An 18,754-nucleotide genomic window follows, 5' to 3' on the forward strand; every position below is an offset into this window, starting at 1 on the left:
TAAGGTGGGAATTCCTGCTACATAACTTAAAAGCCCCTGTGGGGGTTCTGGGGTAAACATGACAGGAGATGAGTGCTCTCATCTCCCAACCCAGTCTCCTCAAGATACTAGGGCTTCATATCATCTCCTTTATGATGTGCAAATAATGCCTTTCCCACATGTGCACTGGGCATGGAAATCCACCCATATTTCCTGGTGTATAGTCAACCTTCATAGTTTCTCATCAATTGGGAATCATCATATCAAGCATCATTTATTCCATTAATATAAATGACCTAGGAATAGAAATGGTGTATATATGTACAGTATTGGAGGATTCCAAATAGCTTTCTGAGTTACGAAAGTGCTCCACTGTCAGAACAAATTTTAGAGTTCCAGATATAAAGAATAATGTTTGGAAATAAAATTAGAAATAAAATCAACAACATCTACAATTATCCAAGTAGCTATGACAGGCAGGGCCATACACTAGACACTTTATAAACATTACCACTTATCTTTCTGCAGTCCTTCAAAGCATATAACATTGTTCCCATTTTATATAAACGAAAATTGTATCCAAGCAGGTTAGAGACTTGCCCAAGACCACCCACCTAGGCTACAAGAGAGAATAAGGACACATCTTAATGGTCAAAATGGTGATGGATGCTATAACTAGAAGATGATGGCTAATCAAACAAAAATATTGAAAAATATCCTAATATATTGTTAGGATTTCTTCGGAATAACTTGGACACCCTAGTGAAGATAATAGTTGTAGAAATTATAAATAGTCTAATTTGCTGATCACACAAATCTACTTTAATATTCTCGGTGACAAGGAGCTCACTACCTGATGAGGCAGCCTCTTCAATTTTCAGACAGCTCCAGGGGTGAAATGCGGTAACATCTTACTGCCTGCAATGTCATCTAGTTCTACCTGGGGGAATAAAGCAGAACAAGTAGCCACTGTTCTTGACAAATGGATACAATTTCAGTTTTTCAAAAAGTGAGTGTCAGGTTCATTCATTGTACCAGACAGATCTGTCAAATGACTTTGCCCATTTACCAATGGATGGAGCACTGCAAAAACATGTTGGGTAATTTAAAGGACTAAATGTCAGCTCATTGATAACTGCCATCTATACAATTTGTATTGGCATTTTGTCTCACACTGACTTTAAGGACTATAGGGGGAGCTCTAAGTCTCCAGACCATGGATTGCTCACCTTTGCTTGACACAGTACTCTCTGCTCATTTCCAGAGGGCACCAAGGATGAACTCTTGGACTTCCCAGTCTACTCACTGTACCTGACAACACATACTAGCTAGGCTGATTGGATCAAGCCATCCCAAGTAGAAGTCCCAGAGTTTAAAGTCCTAGCTGTTTTGGAGGGAACAGAGGTTATCTCCCGTGCCCATAACACCTCACTTCTTGCTGCTAGGCTATCCTGGGCTGTTCTTGCTAATATAAGCATTTTGTACTAAAATTACTTTTGCTTATCTGATGGCAAGCATACAACCTCAAATGTCATTTTTATGAATAAGGCAACCATCAATGGAATGTGACTTATGGCTTTTTCTTCTGTACACCCCATCTACCCTATAAACTCTCCCTTTCCTGCATCATGGAGGCTATGATCCCTTTCAGAGAGGATAGATTCTTTCCAACCATAACATGAAATAAGGATTTACATTTCCAGACTGCCCAAAAGAGAATAAATTGATTATAAAATCTAAGACAGTGACTGATGACTTTCCTCATGTCTGGGTTCATTAAGGGTTTTTGAATAGACTTGACAATGTTAAAGAAGTTCTACACACATAAAATAAAAATTAGTAAATTAAAAGAAACTGCACTTGTAACAATATGACAAAATAAACACATTAATACCTAAAAAGTTGTTATAAATCAATGAGGAAAAATGAGTAAGGGTCTTAAAGTCAAAAAGAAGAACTGTCAGGGCCGGCCCCACGGCCGAGTGATTAAGTTCGCGCGCTCCGCTGCAGGCGGCCCAGGGTTTCGTTGGTTCGAATCCTAGGCACGGACATGGCACTGCTCATCAAACCACGCTGAGGCAGTGTCCCAGATGCCACAACTAGAAGGACCCACAACGAAGAATATACAACTATGTACCGGAGGGCTTTGGGGAGAAAAAGGGATAAAAAAATCTTTAAAAAAAAAACAAGAAGAAGAAGAACTGTCAATGGCCAATAAATATATGAAAACATGTTCAACATCCTTAATACTAATCAAAGAAATACAATTAAAAGAATTTTTCATATTTTACTTATCAGAATGATAAAGACTAAAACAAAAGATAATACTGGCATTGGCGAGAGTGTAAGGAACAACACAGGATGCTAAATTGGGGGTAGAAAAGCAGAGCAGTAAAACCTTTCTGGAAGACAATACGTCAGTATGTATCCAAATTGACAAGCAGCTATTTGAGTTGTAGAACTCCATCCTAAGGAAATAAATGAATAAATGGTCAAAGACGTGGGAAAAAGGATGTTTCTCTTATTGTTTAGAGTAGCAAAACAGAGGAAAAGGATAATCTAAATATTGACCAGTAGGGGACTGGTTAAATAAATAATGGAATGCTGTTCAACCACTAAAAGTTATGACAGATTTTTATCAGGTGATAAGGAATCCTGCTATTATATTGCTGAGTAGAATGTTACAAAATCATTTTACAGTTTGATCTAACAATTAAAGATATTTTATGCTTGCACCGTGTTTGTGTGCACCTCTCTCACATTTAAAAGTCTTGAAAGATACACATATATTCTCTCTCTCTCTATATATACACATACACACACACACACACACGTTTCATGTCCTTAAGCTAATCACTCATTTTGGCAGAAAGGACCAGTATTGACTAAAGACTTTTTAGCTAGCTCCTCCGGGTTGTAGAGGCATAACTAGAACCCAGCCAGGGACAACATTCTCCATCTCCACTTGCATCTGGGTGTGGCCCCATTACCGGTTGGCTCTTTCCCAAAGAATGTGACCAGAAGTGACATGAAGAGTTTCTCTTTGAAGCATAATGAGTTGATAATTGAGTTTGCAACTTCCTCCCTCCTTTCCCTTTTGAGACAAATATAGAGCCACATGATGAACGTGATGGGTTCCTGAACCACTGAGCAGAAAACCGACCTCTAAACCACCAGTCCACACTGAACTACTGTGAGTGAGAAATGAACTTCCAATGTGTCACACTATTGACGCTTAAGTTTTATCGCCCAGTATTTCTTTAACTAACTCATGTTTTCTTTAGGTCTCAGTTGCCTTGTATTTTAAATGACATATTTGAATGGCATCAACTCTCAAGTTTCTTCCAGTGCTTCTATTTTTTTTTATCTTATTTTCTAATTCTCAGAAACATTCCATGTATTGCTTGCCTTTTAAGTGAATCAGTAACTCTACTTTTTTTGCACAAAGGTAGGTTCTTCAAGTTATGGAGAAGTCATAGCAGACTGTTCCTTCAGTTTGAGATGTTTCCAAATATGAGGTGAGAATAGGGGGGTGAGGACCCAGAGAAACGCTTTTGACAAAGAGGAGTAAGAGACAGTATGCTGAAGGATGTTTAGTAATAAAGAATTCAGACAGGAGAAGTGGATGGCTGATATCTAACAGATTTGTTCAAAGGTATTTTGGAAAGGAAATTTTGTGAAAATGTAGAGAGAAGGAAAACATAGCAATGACTTGAAATGCCTTTTGGTCCCTAAATGGATTTTATTTCAAAGAGATTCATATTGCTTAGATATGTACCGTACAACTTCCCTGCCCACTTCTTCCAGAATTTTCTAAAGCCTGCAGAGAGAGGATGTCATTCCAGGATAATCAACTGCAAGTTACTAAATTAAGATCAAAATGTCCTCAACCTTGAACAGTTTTCAAAGAGTTTTTAGAAGAAAGAAGCTCTCTAGAGGGTTGTATAATTATATAATTGTACCCTTTCTGAGAGACTATTTACAGATAAGTAATGTTTCCCTACCATTCTTTAAAGTAAAACATATGAAATGAAATGGAGTTTGGGAGTATTTGTTTGGGACAGAGGGGAGGAAATCTGTGCAGGCACTGCTAGTTGCTTAATCCATAACCACTCTCTCCTTACTCCTTATGACCAGAGAGCCCTGGTTTAGGAGACTCCAACATCCTGAGGCTAAGGCGGCAGGTAGATGGCCCCAGCTGTTGAGATCTAAGTGGAAGTCTGCTGACATTTTGTGGAAAATAATTTGCTCCCTGATTTAGACACTGTTTTTGTTTTTTATTACTTTTTTTCCTTTTCTTTTCTTCCTTCCTGCCTGAATAGTTAGAACACTGTTAGAGATTTAGCAGTCAGCTTGCAACTATGGGAATCACAGCAAAATGCTAGAGATGTGGGAGCTGGAAGACAGAAGGAACCTAGGCCCTCATTGACATCTTCAGCAGCTGAATTAACTCGACGAAACTATCTCCAAACTTCTTGTTACATATGAAAAGTAAGGTGAGGCACCCTTATTAACCTTCAATTAGTTCAGCCAAACTCATTATTAAGAGATACGGAATTCTAACCTCAGGTTTCTAGAGCCCTTCCCAGTATCCCATAGCCACACTCCTGTTCTAGACCCCTGATAATCAGACTTGCTTAGGGTAGATGTGTGGGGAGGGCTGGTCCCTCTGGAAGCCCTGTTACTCTTCCCAAAAATTAAAAAATGGATAATATATTGATGTCCACTCATCCTTCTGTCTATACTCAGAAGCCAGTCCTTCTGGGAAGCCTTCACTGAAAACATTTTACTCCTCTCTACAAGCAGAATAGAGTGTGGGTTCTGGACCAGACTACCTAGATATGAATTCTTAACTCTGCTTACCGGTTTAGGGCTTGGGCTAATTAATTAACTTGTCTGGACTCCCCTCTAAAATGGGGACACTAAATAACACCTATATAACTTATTGAAAGGATCAAATCAGTGAAGGCAGGACAAGTTCTTATAATCTTGCTTGGGTCAATCAATTCTAGCTACTATTGTTACTTTTGGCCAGTTTAGGGTAGAGCCCCTTTGCTCTCCTACAGTTCTCTGTTCATGTCATGTTCATGACACATACTGTCTCACACTGCAGAGTTTCAGAAGGTGTCTTCTGTAAACAAGTGGTTCTCAAAGTCTGGTCCCTGGGCCAGCAATGTCAGCAACACCTGGAGACTGGTTACGACTGTAAACCTATCAATCCAGAAACTCTGGGGGTGGAGCCCAGCAATTTGTGTTGTAATAAGACTCCCAGGCAAATCTGACGCACACTAAAGGTTGATGACGACCAAGAACATCCATCTCAGACTCTCCTGGAGGTGTTCACCAAAAATAGAGTTTCCAGGACCTTACATCTGTCCAACTGGAAAAGGGGTCCAGGGATTGGCCTGGGTAGCATGCCTGCCGTATGATTCTTCAGCACATTAATGTTTGAGAATCATTGACATTTTTAGTGTGTGGTTCGCTTGTCTGTTTTCCCAGTGGACTTTCCTTCCTTTCAAAGAAGGTCTGTGAAGATCTTTTTTCCCTTGAATTGCAAAGGAACACCATTTTCTACTCTTGGCAGTGGAATGTCAATCTACCTCAAGGGTCATTTAGTGAGCATATTTGTAAAACCATTGGTTTAGCCAATAACATCCTTACTGGGGATGCTAGGTCCTGGTGCCTTTGTCAAGAGCTTATTTATAGGAGAGATAAGAAGGTACTTGTTTCATTGGTAAAAGCCAGGAGTAGTGGGGGATGGCAAGTAGCTACAGGCTGATGATACATGATGTCCACATATATGTAGGACCAGCAAGCCCATGATTGCGCCTACTTTCCAAATCTAAACCCAAAGCCTTTATATCATTAACCCCAGACAAAAACAATAAGACCCACGTGTGCCACTATACCAAGCATGAAGATACCTGTAAACTAATACGAGTATGTCTTGGTTTTGTCAGTGTGGGACAAGCTAGGCTCTCAGCACCAAACCCCTCCCTATACTAGGCAAGCCAGTCCAAGGCCTCTCTGACTGCTGTGGGAGAGTATGAATGGAGTGTTCACTCTACTATGATGTATGTGCCCTAAAATGCCTTGCACATAGTAGATATTCGATATATGTTGAGTGAATGAATGAATTGGTATTGTAAAACAGACCTCATACTTATCTGAGGAAATTACCATTCAATAGACTTGAATTCCTCCCTACCCTTCCTCACCCCCTCTAAGCTTGCGATCAGATAAACAATTATAAAAGTTAGGGCAGAGGAAATTATAGAAACTATCTAGTCCACTCTCACAGGGTTATACAACTTTCATTTAGTGGTAAAAATCACTGATTTGGGAGTCAAACAGACCTGAGTTCGAGCCCTACCTCTACCGTATTGTAACAAGCAAATAACTATTTCTGAGGCTCTGTTCCAAGTGTGTATTATGGGGGATCATAATAATACATATTTTTACTGTATGATTATCAGAGGGTTGAATGGCACAATCCATTTGCAATCATCAGCAAAGTGCCTTACACCTAGTAAGCACTCAAGACATTAGCTAATATTAATAGGGAAGAGACAAAATCAAAACTCAGGGATGACTTTCTTTCTTACAGCTTACCCTCTTCCCATTAAGGCCAAGGGGAAGAAGATGAACAAATTAGGATAAATACTTTGAAAAATAGTTTATACTTCCTAAATGAATGGAATTATAAAAATAAAACAATTGTTGAGTTCTGCAGAAATATGAAAGGACTCTAGTTATTTATGTTAGCTTTCTAGAAAACCAATTTATGGCTCTAAGATGCAACTTCCCACACAGCCTCACCCCCGCCATGATCAAATAATATCAGTATAAATGGAAAATTCAACAACACACAATCAACGAGCTAAATTAAAAGCCAGTGAAGCCTCATAGCTTTGATAGAGAAAATTCAGGTTTATCATTATATGTTAAAGTACAATAATATGAAGTACTTAATTTTAAAAAATTGCCTGAAGATCCATAACCTCCACAATAATTCTATAAAAAATAACCAGCTAAAAATTTATTTAGAAGGTTTTCCTTGTAAGAAAGAATTTTCTGTGTAACTCTTAATGTACAATTTATGAGCACAACTGAATAAAACACAAATAAATATCTGCAAGTCCTACAAAAAGAAAAGTGTAGAGTTAGATGCCACAGGGGATAATTATGCTTCAGGATGAGTAAGACCCTATACTTGACCTCAAATAAATTAACATTAAACAGAGTGGATGAGTCATGTACAGAATGTAAGCATACTAAAAGGTCAAGGTGAGTAACAGAAGGAACATGTGGGCATTCTTAAGAAAGAAAGAAAATATTGGTTGATTGATTCAGGAAAGGCTGAAGAGAGTAGGTTCCCTTTGACTGGTCTTTGAAGAAGGCCCTTCTCTTCCTCTAGTATTAATGCTAGGGACACACAGGGAATAAAGGGATATGGGGCCTGAGAATCTTCTCCACTCTTACCAGAGTGGCTGGAAGCAGACATTCTCACTAGGATGTAGTATATAATATTTAAGGGCTTTTGAGGTCAGAGAGACATGGGTTTGACTCTTCTGGTTCCATCTCTTGCTGTAGGTCAAGTTGTTTATCTTTGTAACACCTCAGTATCTTTATGTGTATATTGGGGATGCTAATAATGTCTCCTTCCTGAGTGTGCAAACAAAACGATATGATGCATATCCAGAGCTAAGTTTGGTGTCTGGCACAGAGAAAGTGCTCAGTATGGTTAGTTGAGTGACAGTGACAGCAATGATGACAGTGGTGGTGATGGTATTGATTCCACCCCCCAGAAGTGGCTCTGATGGGGCGTAGAGTTGAAGGATCTCTGGGTTCATGAGGCTTTACGTACAAGTGATGCTTGATAAATGTAAGCTGGTTGCCCAAATGATTATGTGCAATTTAAGAAAGGGAAGGGTCTCAGATTTGCTCAACTACTTAATAATATTAGTAGTGATAGTAGTCATGGAAACTGAAATTTATTAAGTGCTTACTATATGTCAAACAACATGCTGAATGTTTTAAAAGGATTTATCCATTTACTACTCACAACAATATTATGCGGTAAGTCCTAATATTATTATTCTTTTCTTTCAGGTATAGACTCAAGCTTACAGTTACAATAAGCACCTAAGATCCCATTTTCAGTATGTGATCGAAGTGAGTTCAAATTTAGTCTTTCTGAGTTGTTCTTAATAACTAAAGTATGAAATTAAGCATTTTGCTCTATCTGATTTTCCTTCTGAGGCTTGAATGTTTCACTTACTCCACTGAGTGAAGAAGAGAGAAAATTCCCTCTCCTTGACCCTGCTTGTCCTCAACATCTAATTTTCCTTCTTAAAGCAGAGATTGTTTCAATGAGCAGCAATGAATGCTGTGTCCTGGCCCAGCCACCTTGCTGACTAGGGGTCAGATACCAGCAGAAGCAAATGCTCCCTGACAACACTATCCTTGTACAGAAACATATGGGAATGGGGGGCATGGGACAATACAACAAAGCATAGGAAAGAGAGCACCTGGATGGTGGTAGTAATAATAATAATAATAATAATAAATAGACCTTACTGTGCTCTAGATACTGTATTAAGCACTTGGTATTGGTAAACCTCATTTAACCTTGAAAACAGTTCTATGAGGATGGAATATTATTATCATCATTTTTTTAGACAGGAATGCTGAGGCCCAGGTAATCGGGTAAATTGCCCAAGCTCATATGGTTAGCAAGTGAAAAGCAGGGATTTGAACTATGTCCAGGGCCTACATTCTTAACCATTATGCTATACTGCCTCTTGAAAATAAAAATTTCCAACAATTGTTCCCCATGACCCACTCCTGCACTCCAAACTTAAATAAGTCTGAGAGAAAGAGAGAGTAAGGTTGAAGAATGGCCATCATTTCAAAATAATGTACTTTGCTCATAGATACAGTTCTTGTGATAATCTCAATCAATTATCAAGAAACAGAAAGCAAAGACTTGAGTAGAAGTATGTCCCTATTTATAAGGAAGGTGGACAGCATTTTTGACATTAGGCTTAACTGCTCCTGAATATGTGGTCTTACTAGGAATATACACTAGTAGATTTTTCCCACCTATCAAACCCAAAGCAATATTTCATTTTCAAGTCACTTCTCAGAGTTCCACCCTTCTCATGCCTGTCATTCATCTTCTGGCCTCTTCTTTCCTCCATTTCTGTACAGAAAGCTCTTAAGTCTGGTCTCTCTGATGTGAGAAGGGCGTGTTATGAGAGAAGCCATGGTACCTCAATGTTTTTTTTTTTATCTTAATTCTATTATTCCAACTCCACTGAACTTAATTATAGTAAATACAGAATTACACAATTACCCTCTGTTCTGTTCTTCAGATGCTATATTTTGATAAAATTTACTACATGCTGCTTTCCCCCTGAACACTAGAAATGGATATGTGTTGATATAAAATTTGTTATAATTACAATTAAAATATAGCTTACATGATGATAGTGTTAAAATAAAATTATAGATGTGTAGAGACAACGTCGTCATGCATTTTTAGTGTAAGTACACGCTTAGACCAATATCTGGTAGCTGAATGAATAAGGAACAGAATTTTAGTTAAGCTGCACAGGCTGTTTAAGGATTTGCAAATACCTAAAGGGAGCTCAAAATCAGTAAGATCAAATTTCCCCAGCCATGTTTTCAATTGGAAAGCGAACGGAAGATGTGAAATGTCTGGTGAAACCATTCAAAGTAGGTATCTATAAGGATATGATAAGACAAGTGCATTGTTACCGGGGTAACTGCTTAAACTCTCATGTCTATCAATGATGCAAATTCCCAAATGAGTTTGATGAGCCACAAAATAATACTTGCATATATATACATATACATATATAAAATTGAACTGAACTAGATAGTTCAGAATTACTTCTAATTAAAGAAGTACCCTATCACAACTAACTTAAACCTTACAAAATACGGTTACAACTACAATAGACTGAAAGGCAGGAGATTGAAATGTTTATTTTAAATATTTGTAGTTATGGTGTCTTGACTAAAATAACGGTGTCACAAGTGCTATTAAAATAATTGTATGGCCCAGCCCTCATGGCCTGGTGGTTAAATTCAGTGCCCTCTGCTTCAGCGGCCCGGGTTCGGTCCCCGGGTGCAAAGCAGACCTAAACTGCTTTTCAGAGGCTATGCTGTGCTGGCAGCCCACATACTAAAAAGTAGAAGATTGGCATGGATGTTAGCTCAGGGCAAACCTTCCTCAGCAAAAAAAAAGTGGTGAAATCATTTTGTTCACCTCTACTGCAAAAACAAACTATAGGATTCTTTTTTATTTCAGATAATTATTTTTAGCTAATAGTTATTACACATTTTGATAACACACAATGTTAATCACATTACATCATTTAATCTTTAAAATAGCACTACCATGTAATTATTTTTAATACCCCCATTTTATTAAAATATATCTCTAGTCTAGACCTTTCTTCAGAACTGCTGTATATCCAATTGTGTATTCAACATCTCTACTAGGATGTCAAGAAAACATCTCAAACCTTGTATCTCCAAAACTGATCTTTAATCCCCCAAACATGCTCCACCCCAAGCCTTTTGCATCTCAGGTGATAGTAACCTCACCTTTCCACTTGCCCAGGCCCCAAATCCCAGATTCACTCTTGTCCCCTTTCTTTCTTCCACATTTCACCTTCAGTCCCCCCGGGAAACACTGTCACAATCTTCCAGACGACTCACTTCTCGGAACATCTGCAGCTAACATCCTGGCACAGGCCACAACATCCATCTTGTAGACACCTGTGCTGGCCTCCTGAGATCCTCCCCGACTCCACGCTTTCTCTCTATCCTCAGTACCACAGAGATATTCTTTTAAAACAAGAGACCGATCATGTCACATCTCTGCTAAAATCCTACCACTGGCTGCCTATATTCAGAGCAAAAGACAACATGTGTGTGACGGCCTCCAAGGGCTTGCCCAATCTATCCCATCATATCTCTGACCTCAAGCCTTCCTGCTGCGCCTTCCTCCCCACTGACTTACTCAGCCATAGTGCCCTCCTCGATATTCCTCCAACCTGCCAGTCATGTTTCTGCCTTCGGCACTGGTCATTCCTGCTCCCAAGGAGTGGTCTCCCCCTAATCCATTCTGACAACTCCCCCACTTCAAGTTTTTGTTCAAATGTCACCTTATGAAATCCACCTTGACTATCCTATTTAAAAATAGAACCCACCTGTACACCCCTCCACTGCTCCCTATCCAACACCCTTCAACGTGCTTCACATTCTTCTCTATCCCATAGCACTCATCAACTTCAACATGCCGCAGGATTTATTTAAAACATCCATCTGTTTCCACAAGAGAATGTTAGCTAAAGAGAGAGAGAGAGTGGAGAGAGGAGAAAGGAAGAAAGACACAGGAGAGACAGAGAGAGAAAGGGAAAGCTCTTGCCTATTTTATTCATGGTATGTCCAAGCACATAGAACAGTACACAAGGTGGATGCATAATAAATATTTCTGGAAAAACATATGGATGAATAAACTAGTAGTAAAGCTCAGAAAGTTTAAGTAACTTCTGAAAGTTTCTGCAGCTAGAGAAAGGTACAATGGAATTCAAACTTGGAGCTGGTTAGCTTCAAAGCCCTCTGCTCTTAGCCTCTCTGTTATCTTAAGTGCACGGAATTCATGATTCACTTTAATTGGTGCCATGGAAAATCTCATCCCACTGAAGAGTAACACTAAAGTGTTTGTTCTCTTTCTCTGTATATGTATTTTCCATTTAAACAAAAGAAACAAAGAAGAGTGGAATCCAACATGGATTATCATGGTCATTTTACAGCAAATTTAGTAATAGTGACATTTAAGCAATAGTCATATTTAACGATAGCATAATAATAATAAAATAGCTTTTAAGTGTATTGAACACTCATCACATGCTAAACGTGATGCTAAAATATTTTCATGCATATTTTATGCAATACTTAGAATTACTCTATCAGACAGGTATACTGTTATTATTTCCATTTCAAAGATAAGGAAATTGATGTGAAGTGTGGTACCTGTTTGATCAAGGCGAGACATAGTAAGTGGTGAGTATGAATTAAATTCAGGTCTGTCTAACTCCAGAATTTGATTCTTAACCCCTACATGAAAATTCTGATAGGTCTTTTGATAAAAGTATGTTTTCTCTCAGAAAACATTGACCGTTATGTCTGCCTGTGCTAATATGTTCAGAACATAGTCAAATCTAAAACATGATTATGGGGCCGGCCTGGTAGCATAGTGGTTAAGTTCGTGTGCTCTTCTTTGGCAGCTCAGGGTTCATCGGTTTGGATCCCAGGTGCAACCCTACACACCACCTATCAAGCCATGCTGTGGCAGGCGTCCCACATATAAGGTAGAGGAAGATGGGCACAGATGTTAGCTCAGGGCTAATTTTCCTCAGCAAAACAGAAAAACTAAAACATGACAAAAATGTTTAAATGGTACTTTAACAAATGGAAATATTTTCATCTAAACAATAATGCAGAAAAGCAGGCTGACTCCTTTGAAGTGACTTTGTTGCTACCTTCCATCAAGAACAAGAGATAGAATCAGCAGCCGCAGAATGGAGAAAGCAAAACACCCAGAGAGAGAATTCTGTAAATGACCAATTATAAAACTATTAAGCTGCAGCACTTTTATAGCAAGAGGCAAAATAATCCATTAAACTGAAAATTCTCCTACCCCTCACTCCACAGTCCACACAAACATTAAAGTTGCATTTATTAGGATGTATTTCCTGTGCTCTGTCAACTTGACTTTCAGCAATTGTATTAATAGAGTCCTCTCACCTTGCACATATAGCTGAGTGATGGATTTCCCCACTTGAGGTTTGTAGAAAGAGTGGAGTGAGTCAAATAAAATTTAGGAAGAGCCATAATCCATAATGATGGGCACTGAATGAGCACAAGAAGAAACATCTTTTCTCATTTATTTGAATGAAAAGTCTACTGTATATTTATTGCCTGTGTACAGGGCTACCTGTTGAATACTGGGGAACAAGCATCTTCATTTGGAGATAAGGATTTATCTGCTTAAATTTCTATGGACCTACAGAATTAATCTTGTTTTAGAACTAAAATAAAATATTTTTTTTTTCTGTAAAAGCAATCAGCAACTTTGACATCTTTAAACCACTACAATTTTAGGGTAGGAAAACATAATTATTTTAAGCATTTCTGCATTTGTGCAAGAATTGGGCAATATGCATAGTAGTTAACAACCTGGTTATTGCCAGACAAATCTAAGTTTAATCTAGACTTTGTCACTTACCAAATATGTGACTTTGGGCTATGAGAATCACTTCCTTCAGCTGTACAGTGGGGGTGATAATATGCCCTTTGTATTGTATTGTAAGAACTAAATGATATGAAATATTTATAGTACATAATAGAGTGCCTCAGAGTAAGGACTCAAATTATTATTGTGGTCACTACTGTTATTGAAAATAAATTAGAATTTCTGTTCTCATAAAATGAGACATGTGTCCTATATCATTGTAACTTTATTTTATTTTTGACATTATAACTTGATTCCAGAAATATTTACCAGTAAATATAATTGAAAGGAGGTTACTTGACAAACGTGGAAATACAATAATATTAAGTGTGCTGGCAAAATACTCTTCTCAGCTAAACATTTATCTGTAAAAAAGATTTTACTGTTCGTTTCTTATTAAGTGCATAAAACATATATACTTACTGTACCAACTGGCAAAAGGTCCATTAATTAATCAGTCTGACTATGTGTTGCACAAACATCCTCTAAATAGTAATCATGTATGCTTTTCAGTTGTTGGGGAAACGTGTTTGTGACTGTTCTTTTTTGTCAACTGAAAGTAAAGAGGGGTGAGAAGTAGAGCTGGGCTTCATGCTCACTGTAGAGTGACCCGGGAGTTTAATGTACTTTGTACTCCATTATGCCATGAAAATGCATCTTTGCCCTGGGGACATCAACAAAAGATTTGCTTTAATGAAAGGAACCAAGCATGGTTCTAAAGCTTCCAGACAGGAGGCCTATAGGCTGTTTTGCCCTCTCTCAACTGCATCAAGATGAGAAAGATGTGGTCACAAATGCTTAAAGCTAATACAGTAAATGTTGGGAACGGTGGGGAAGGATGTTAAGTTTTGCATATCCTAAACCTAGGCTGGAAGGATTATATTTAAATATAATAGTAAGTATATATATATATACACACATATAAAATAAGTATAGCAAAGAAGATATCATATATTATTTTCCACTTATTGAATGCTGCAAACCTTACATTAATGTTGGAAATCAGCTGTTTTAGCCATGATGCTTTCAATTGCACGTGGCTGAAAACAAGCTCAAAAGAGTGAAAGGAATTTTTTTTTACAAAAATAACAAGTGCTGGAAATTCAGGAATGCAGCTAGATTCAGATATAGTTCATTTGGAAGCTCCAGAATATCAACAGGGCTCTGGCTCTCTCTCCTTCACTCAGCCCTGCTTATTTCTGCATGACTGAATTCTATGGAAAGTCTCTTCTTGTGTTGGATGGCCACTGGGAGTCCCAGAGAGAGATATCTCTCCATTGTAGAAATTTCAGAAGGAAGAGATAATTTTCGCCCCCAGAAAAGTCTTGGGGAGGATTCTGATAGGACCAGCCCTTGTCAGATGCCTCTACCTGAGCCAATCACCTGCTTTGCCTGAGCTCAGTTAGGTGACTCACCCATGGGGCCTGGGAGGAGACAGGATGTCATTCTCTGGCAGTTTTTCAAAAGAAAAGCCTGGTGTTTTTGCAAGATGAAAGGGAACAAGACACTGGATAATGAAAGTTATATCTGCTACGGTGAACTCCACAGTTCTCACTCCTTGCCTTGCGTCCGATGACCACGTGGTAAGCTGACCAAGGAGGTCACTTTCCTTACCACCAGCCGTGATATATATGACTATGGAGCACACTGGTAAAGAATGAGGAAAAAAGTCTGAATATGGGAAATCAGCTGGATTGACTAAGATAGCTCTGTGAGAATGTCCTTAAAAAGTTCCCCAAACTCATTCAAAGTTCAAAGTGGGAGCTGGAAATAAAATGTCACAGAGTTTTGATAAGAGCAGGTTTTCTCCGAGCTAAACTGACACAAAGAGATTAGAGAATTCTGGAAACTACATTTTTTAAAATGAAAAAATCAGATGAGGAAAATGAGGCCTAGAAAAATTAAGTGACTTATTTATTTAGGGTAACAGCTAATTAATGGTAGGATTGAGACTAGAGTGCACTTTATGTAATCCAGCTTTGGTCTTTTAAATCTATGACACAACTTAGATGCATAAGAAATGGAGCATTTATGATTTGTTAAATGTTTGTGAAACTGAAGAAAAGGCACTCATTGTTTCAATTATCCTTGAAGAGAAAGATGCCCAAAGACATCCTAATTGTATGGGTATGTCTACAAAAAATACACGTGGAGGCATCTTCAAATAGAGAATGTGCCTGGCTCAATTCCTCCCTCTCTGCTCTGTTAAAAACTGCCCCTTTAAATAATGCCCACTCACCATCTGTTAGGTAAATTTCCCGAAACACAGTAAATGTGGAGGCAGAGATTGTTATAGAGACTATTCCAATGGCACTAACACCTATACTATGAAATTTTAAGAAGAGTAGGTTAGAGTTGTTTTTTTAAAAAACTTCCCATGATAGTAAAACCATACCATCCTAGGTGCCCAGTTCTATGCAATAATGTAAGATGGCGGGGTGGGGAGAGAGAAAGAGAAGGAGGAAAACTAAGTACTTGTATATAAAATGTTGCCCCCAAAGTTGGAGATTATATTCAAGCTTCAATAACAGAAGGAAAACACTCACAAGTTTACCAATGTATTTCCCTTATGGTACAAAATCCACAGGTTTAGATTTGCAATATGCTCCAACATGGGTCAGGTTGACCACTTTTTCCATCTAGCTGCTTTTGAGGGAACAAAACAACTGGAAAAGATGCCATTCCATTCCAAGTCTACAGCTTAGATCATGTCACTGCACATGAAATATTGTTCATTCAATGTCAGGACGTAGCAAGAGTAATTTATACTCTGAGTGTTTGCTCTCAAGTCAATAACAGAGAATCCTTGAATAAAAACATTCCCATTACTTCCCACTATAATATATCTTACTTATAGCCCATAAAACAGTGATGAGGGGAGATTTATCCCTTGGATACCATATTATATAAGCTCTCTACTTTAAGCCATCCCCACTCGGTGATTATTTTTTAAATATGTTACTCATAGTCAATATTAATTTACATTTAATCTTTCTTAGCATTAGGAGAGTATTATTTCGTATAGGCTCAGAAACAAATCTCCAGAAATTCCTCCCTGATGCTTCTTTGAGGCTGAAAATGCAATGCAGGGCAGTTGCAATGACTTAATTCCAGTTGGCAGAGCCCTGGCCACATGCTAATTTCATTAGCCTCAAATTCCTGGATTTGAAAGACCCACTGGATACGATTCCTGTCCTCTGACATGTTACTTACTAACCAGTTCAGCGTGCATGTACAGGAGAGAGAGAAGGGACTTGCTCAGCTCATATCTTTGTTCTGGTACACCAGCAGGCAAATGAAAATTCAAAGTCATAGACACAATTTACATCTGAGTACTCCTTCTTGCCTAAGTCCTAATTTTCAGGAAGGAACTTCATTCTAGGCTTTGCTGGCGGCAGCAGCATTTCTTACATCTAGTACTATCTCATTACTCTTTCCTGCCCCCCAGTGCTTGGCACCCCCTACTTAAGTCCGGGAGTATTCTTTCCCCCAGCTTAGAAGCTTATCTCACCATAAATTTTTATCTCAAATGATAGGTTTGGCAGGGTCCCCACAGCAACCCACAGGGACCAGGGAAAAGAAAACTCAGATCTCTGGAGAGCTAAGAATTCGATCATCTAGAGGAGTTTCTTTTTATATAGGACAATCTTAATTGAGCTGAATACTGCAATCCCAGAGAAGATGCACCTACCGTTCTTTTCCTTTCTCCCTAAATTGCTTGTGCTTTTGAACAATGAGTCTGTGTACCACTATTCTCTCTATTCATTCTGCAGGCTTACAGAGGCTGGGAGATGAGGGACTGGACTTGCCTGCCAGGAGCATCTAAATTCACATGCAAAAAAAAAAGCCTTCTGGAAGAGATTGTTGGAATATACAGATCCCTCTCTCTCTCTCTCTCTTTCTTTCTCTCTCTCTCTATATCCATATATTCCCACAAGGGCAATGGTTACCCAGGATGCCCATACCAATGGTTATATCCAGCTTGCAGCACAAGCTACAAGTTGGTGCACTCCTTCTACTACCAGCCTCTTCTCAATAAATGCAGGTGAAAACTGGGGGCTCTTCTTCCCTCAGCTGTTCAAACCAACATGAATAGCTTCAATTTGCAAATTAGAGGAAAATGACAGTGTTTTCTCTGAATGGTTTTGGTCTCAGCCCACACTGCTATCACTGGCATTCGGTTCCCTTCCTTCCCAGCCAGGGAATGGGGGGAACTAAGCTTAAGGCAAGCCGTTTTCTTCCCTCCCCGAGTGCTTGGTTTCACACATCAGAGGAAGAATCAGCTCCCTTTGGTATCTTTTTCAGCAAACACAAGTCCTTCAGCCTAGTCTGCAATCCCTCTCTTGACTTTAACATTTCGCTCTTTTGCAGATAGACAGGCCCAACTGCAGCACGACCCATGCTTTGAGTGAAGAGAGAAACAGGCAGCAAAATAATTTAAAAATGTGAAACACCAAATGTGCCTTCAACCCCCAGGGCTCCCGGAAAATGCTAAGAGTCGCTCCAGTGGTTCTCAGGTGATCTCTGACCTCACCCTCTCCTGCAGCACTGCCCCCTCAGGTTGTCTACCTTTAAGCTCAGAGATGAAAGAAGCACTTCTGGGCTTTGCTTAGGATAACCCAGGCTCTTCCTGAAAGCATCAGCTCAGAGTGAAGGCTGCCCCCAAAGCATTTTTGGGTTTGCAAACATCTAGGGATCTCCATGATGGCATTCTCAGGAGGTGTCAGGGATCCTCAGATGATCAGAGAGGCCATACCAAACTGCAGCCTTGAACAGGCACCCCTCCTTCTGGTGCAAACACAAACTTCACACTCCTGCTAGCTGATGTGGTGACAGCTTGAATTCCACAAGGAGTCCCCTCCAGAAACCCAACACCTTTAGGGAAAGCCCCTGCGCAGAGCCGATTCTTTAGATGGGGAGCATAACGGCACCAGAGTCAGCCCTAACATCTGGAGGAAGGATTGGTTGGGTTTGGGCACCACCAGGCAGGGAGAGAGCTGTGCATGAGGAAAGGATCATCTCAAGATAGAGACGAACAAAAAACTTGGGGGTGGACGTGGAGAGGGAGAAGAGAGGCAGAAATTAAAAGGGGAGAAAAAAATAGAAAAAAAAAAAAAAAAAGGAGAGTAGGGAGAAAGACAGAAGGAGAGAAAGAGCCATACAGAGAGAAACACGGAGAATCCAGGAGAAGGGAACCACCCACAGTCACACAGACCCTGAAACTCAATTTCTTGACCCAAAAGCCACCCATTTATACCCAATGCAGCACAAGAGCCACCGGGCAGAGGCTGCGGGGGCAGGCGGCAAGAGAGCACTGCGGTAGAACCCACCGCTCAACTGCCCCGGACCCGCCTTCCTCCCATTTCCCTCATCGCCCTTCGGCGCCTGGAGCAGGAGGATCGCCCGGCCTTGCTCAGCGCACCCCACTGCCTCCTTCCAGGC

At 39.5% G+C, this 18,754-nt stretch overlaps 1 protein-coding gene across 13 annotated transcripts in view; it reads right to left on the reverse strand.

The window, feature by feature from the left end:
- GRM7 (glutamate metabotropic receptor 7) overlaps positions 1–18,754 on the reverse strand; it is an 828,681-nt gene that overhangs the window by 808,161 nt on the left and 1,766 nt on the right. The gene's annotated exons all lie outside the window — the stretch shown is intronic.

This window comes from Equus caballus, chromosome 16 (assembly GCF_041296265.1).
Source record: "Equus caballus isolate H_3958 breed thoroughbred chromosome 16, TB-T2T, whole genome shotgun sequence".
NCBI lineage: Eukaryota > Metazoa > Chordata > Mammalia > Perissodactyla > Equidae > Equus > Equus caballus.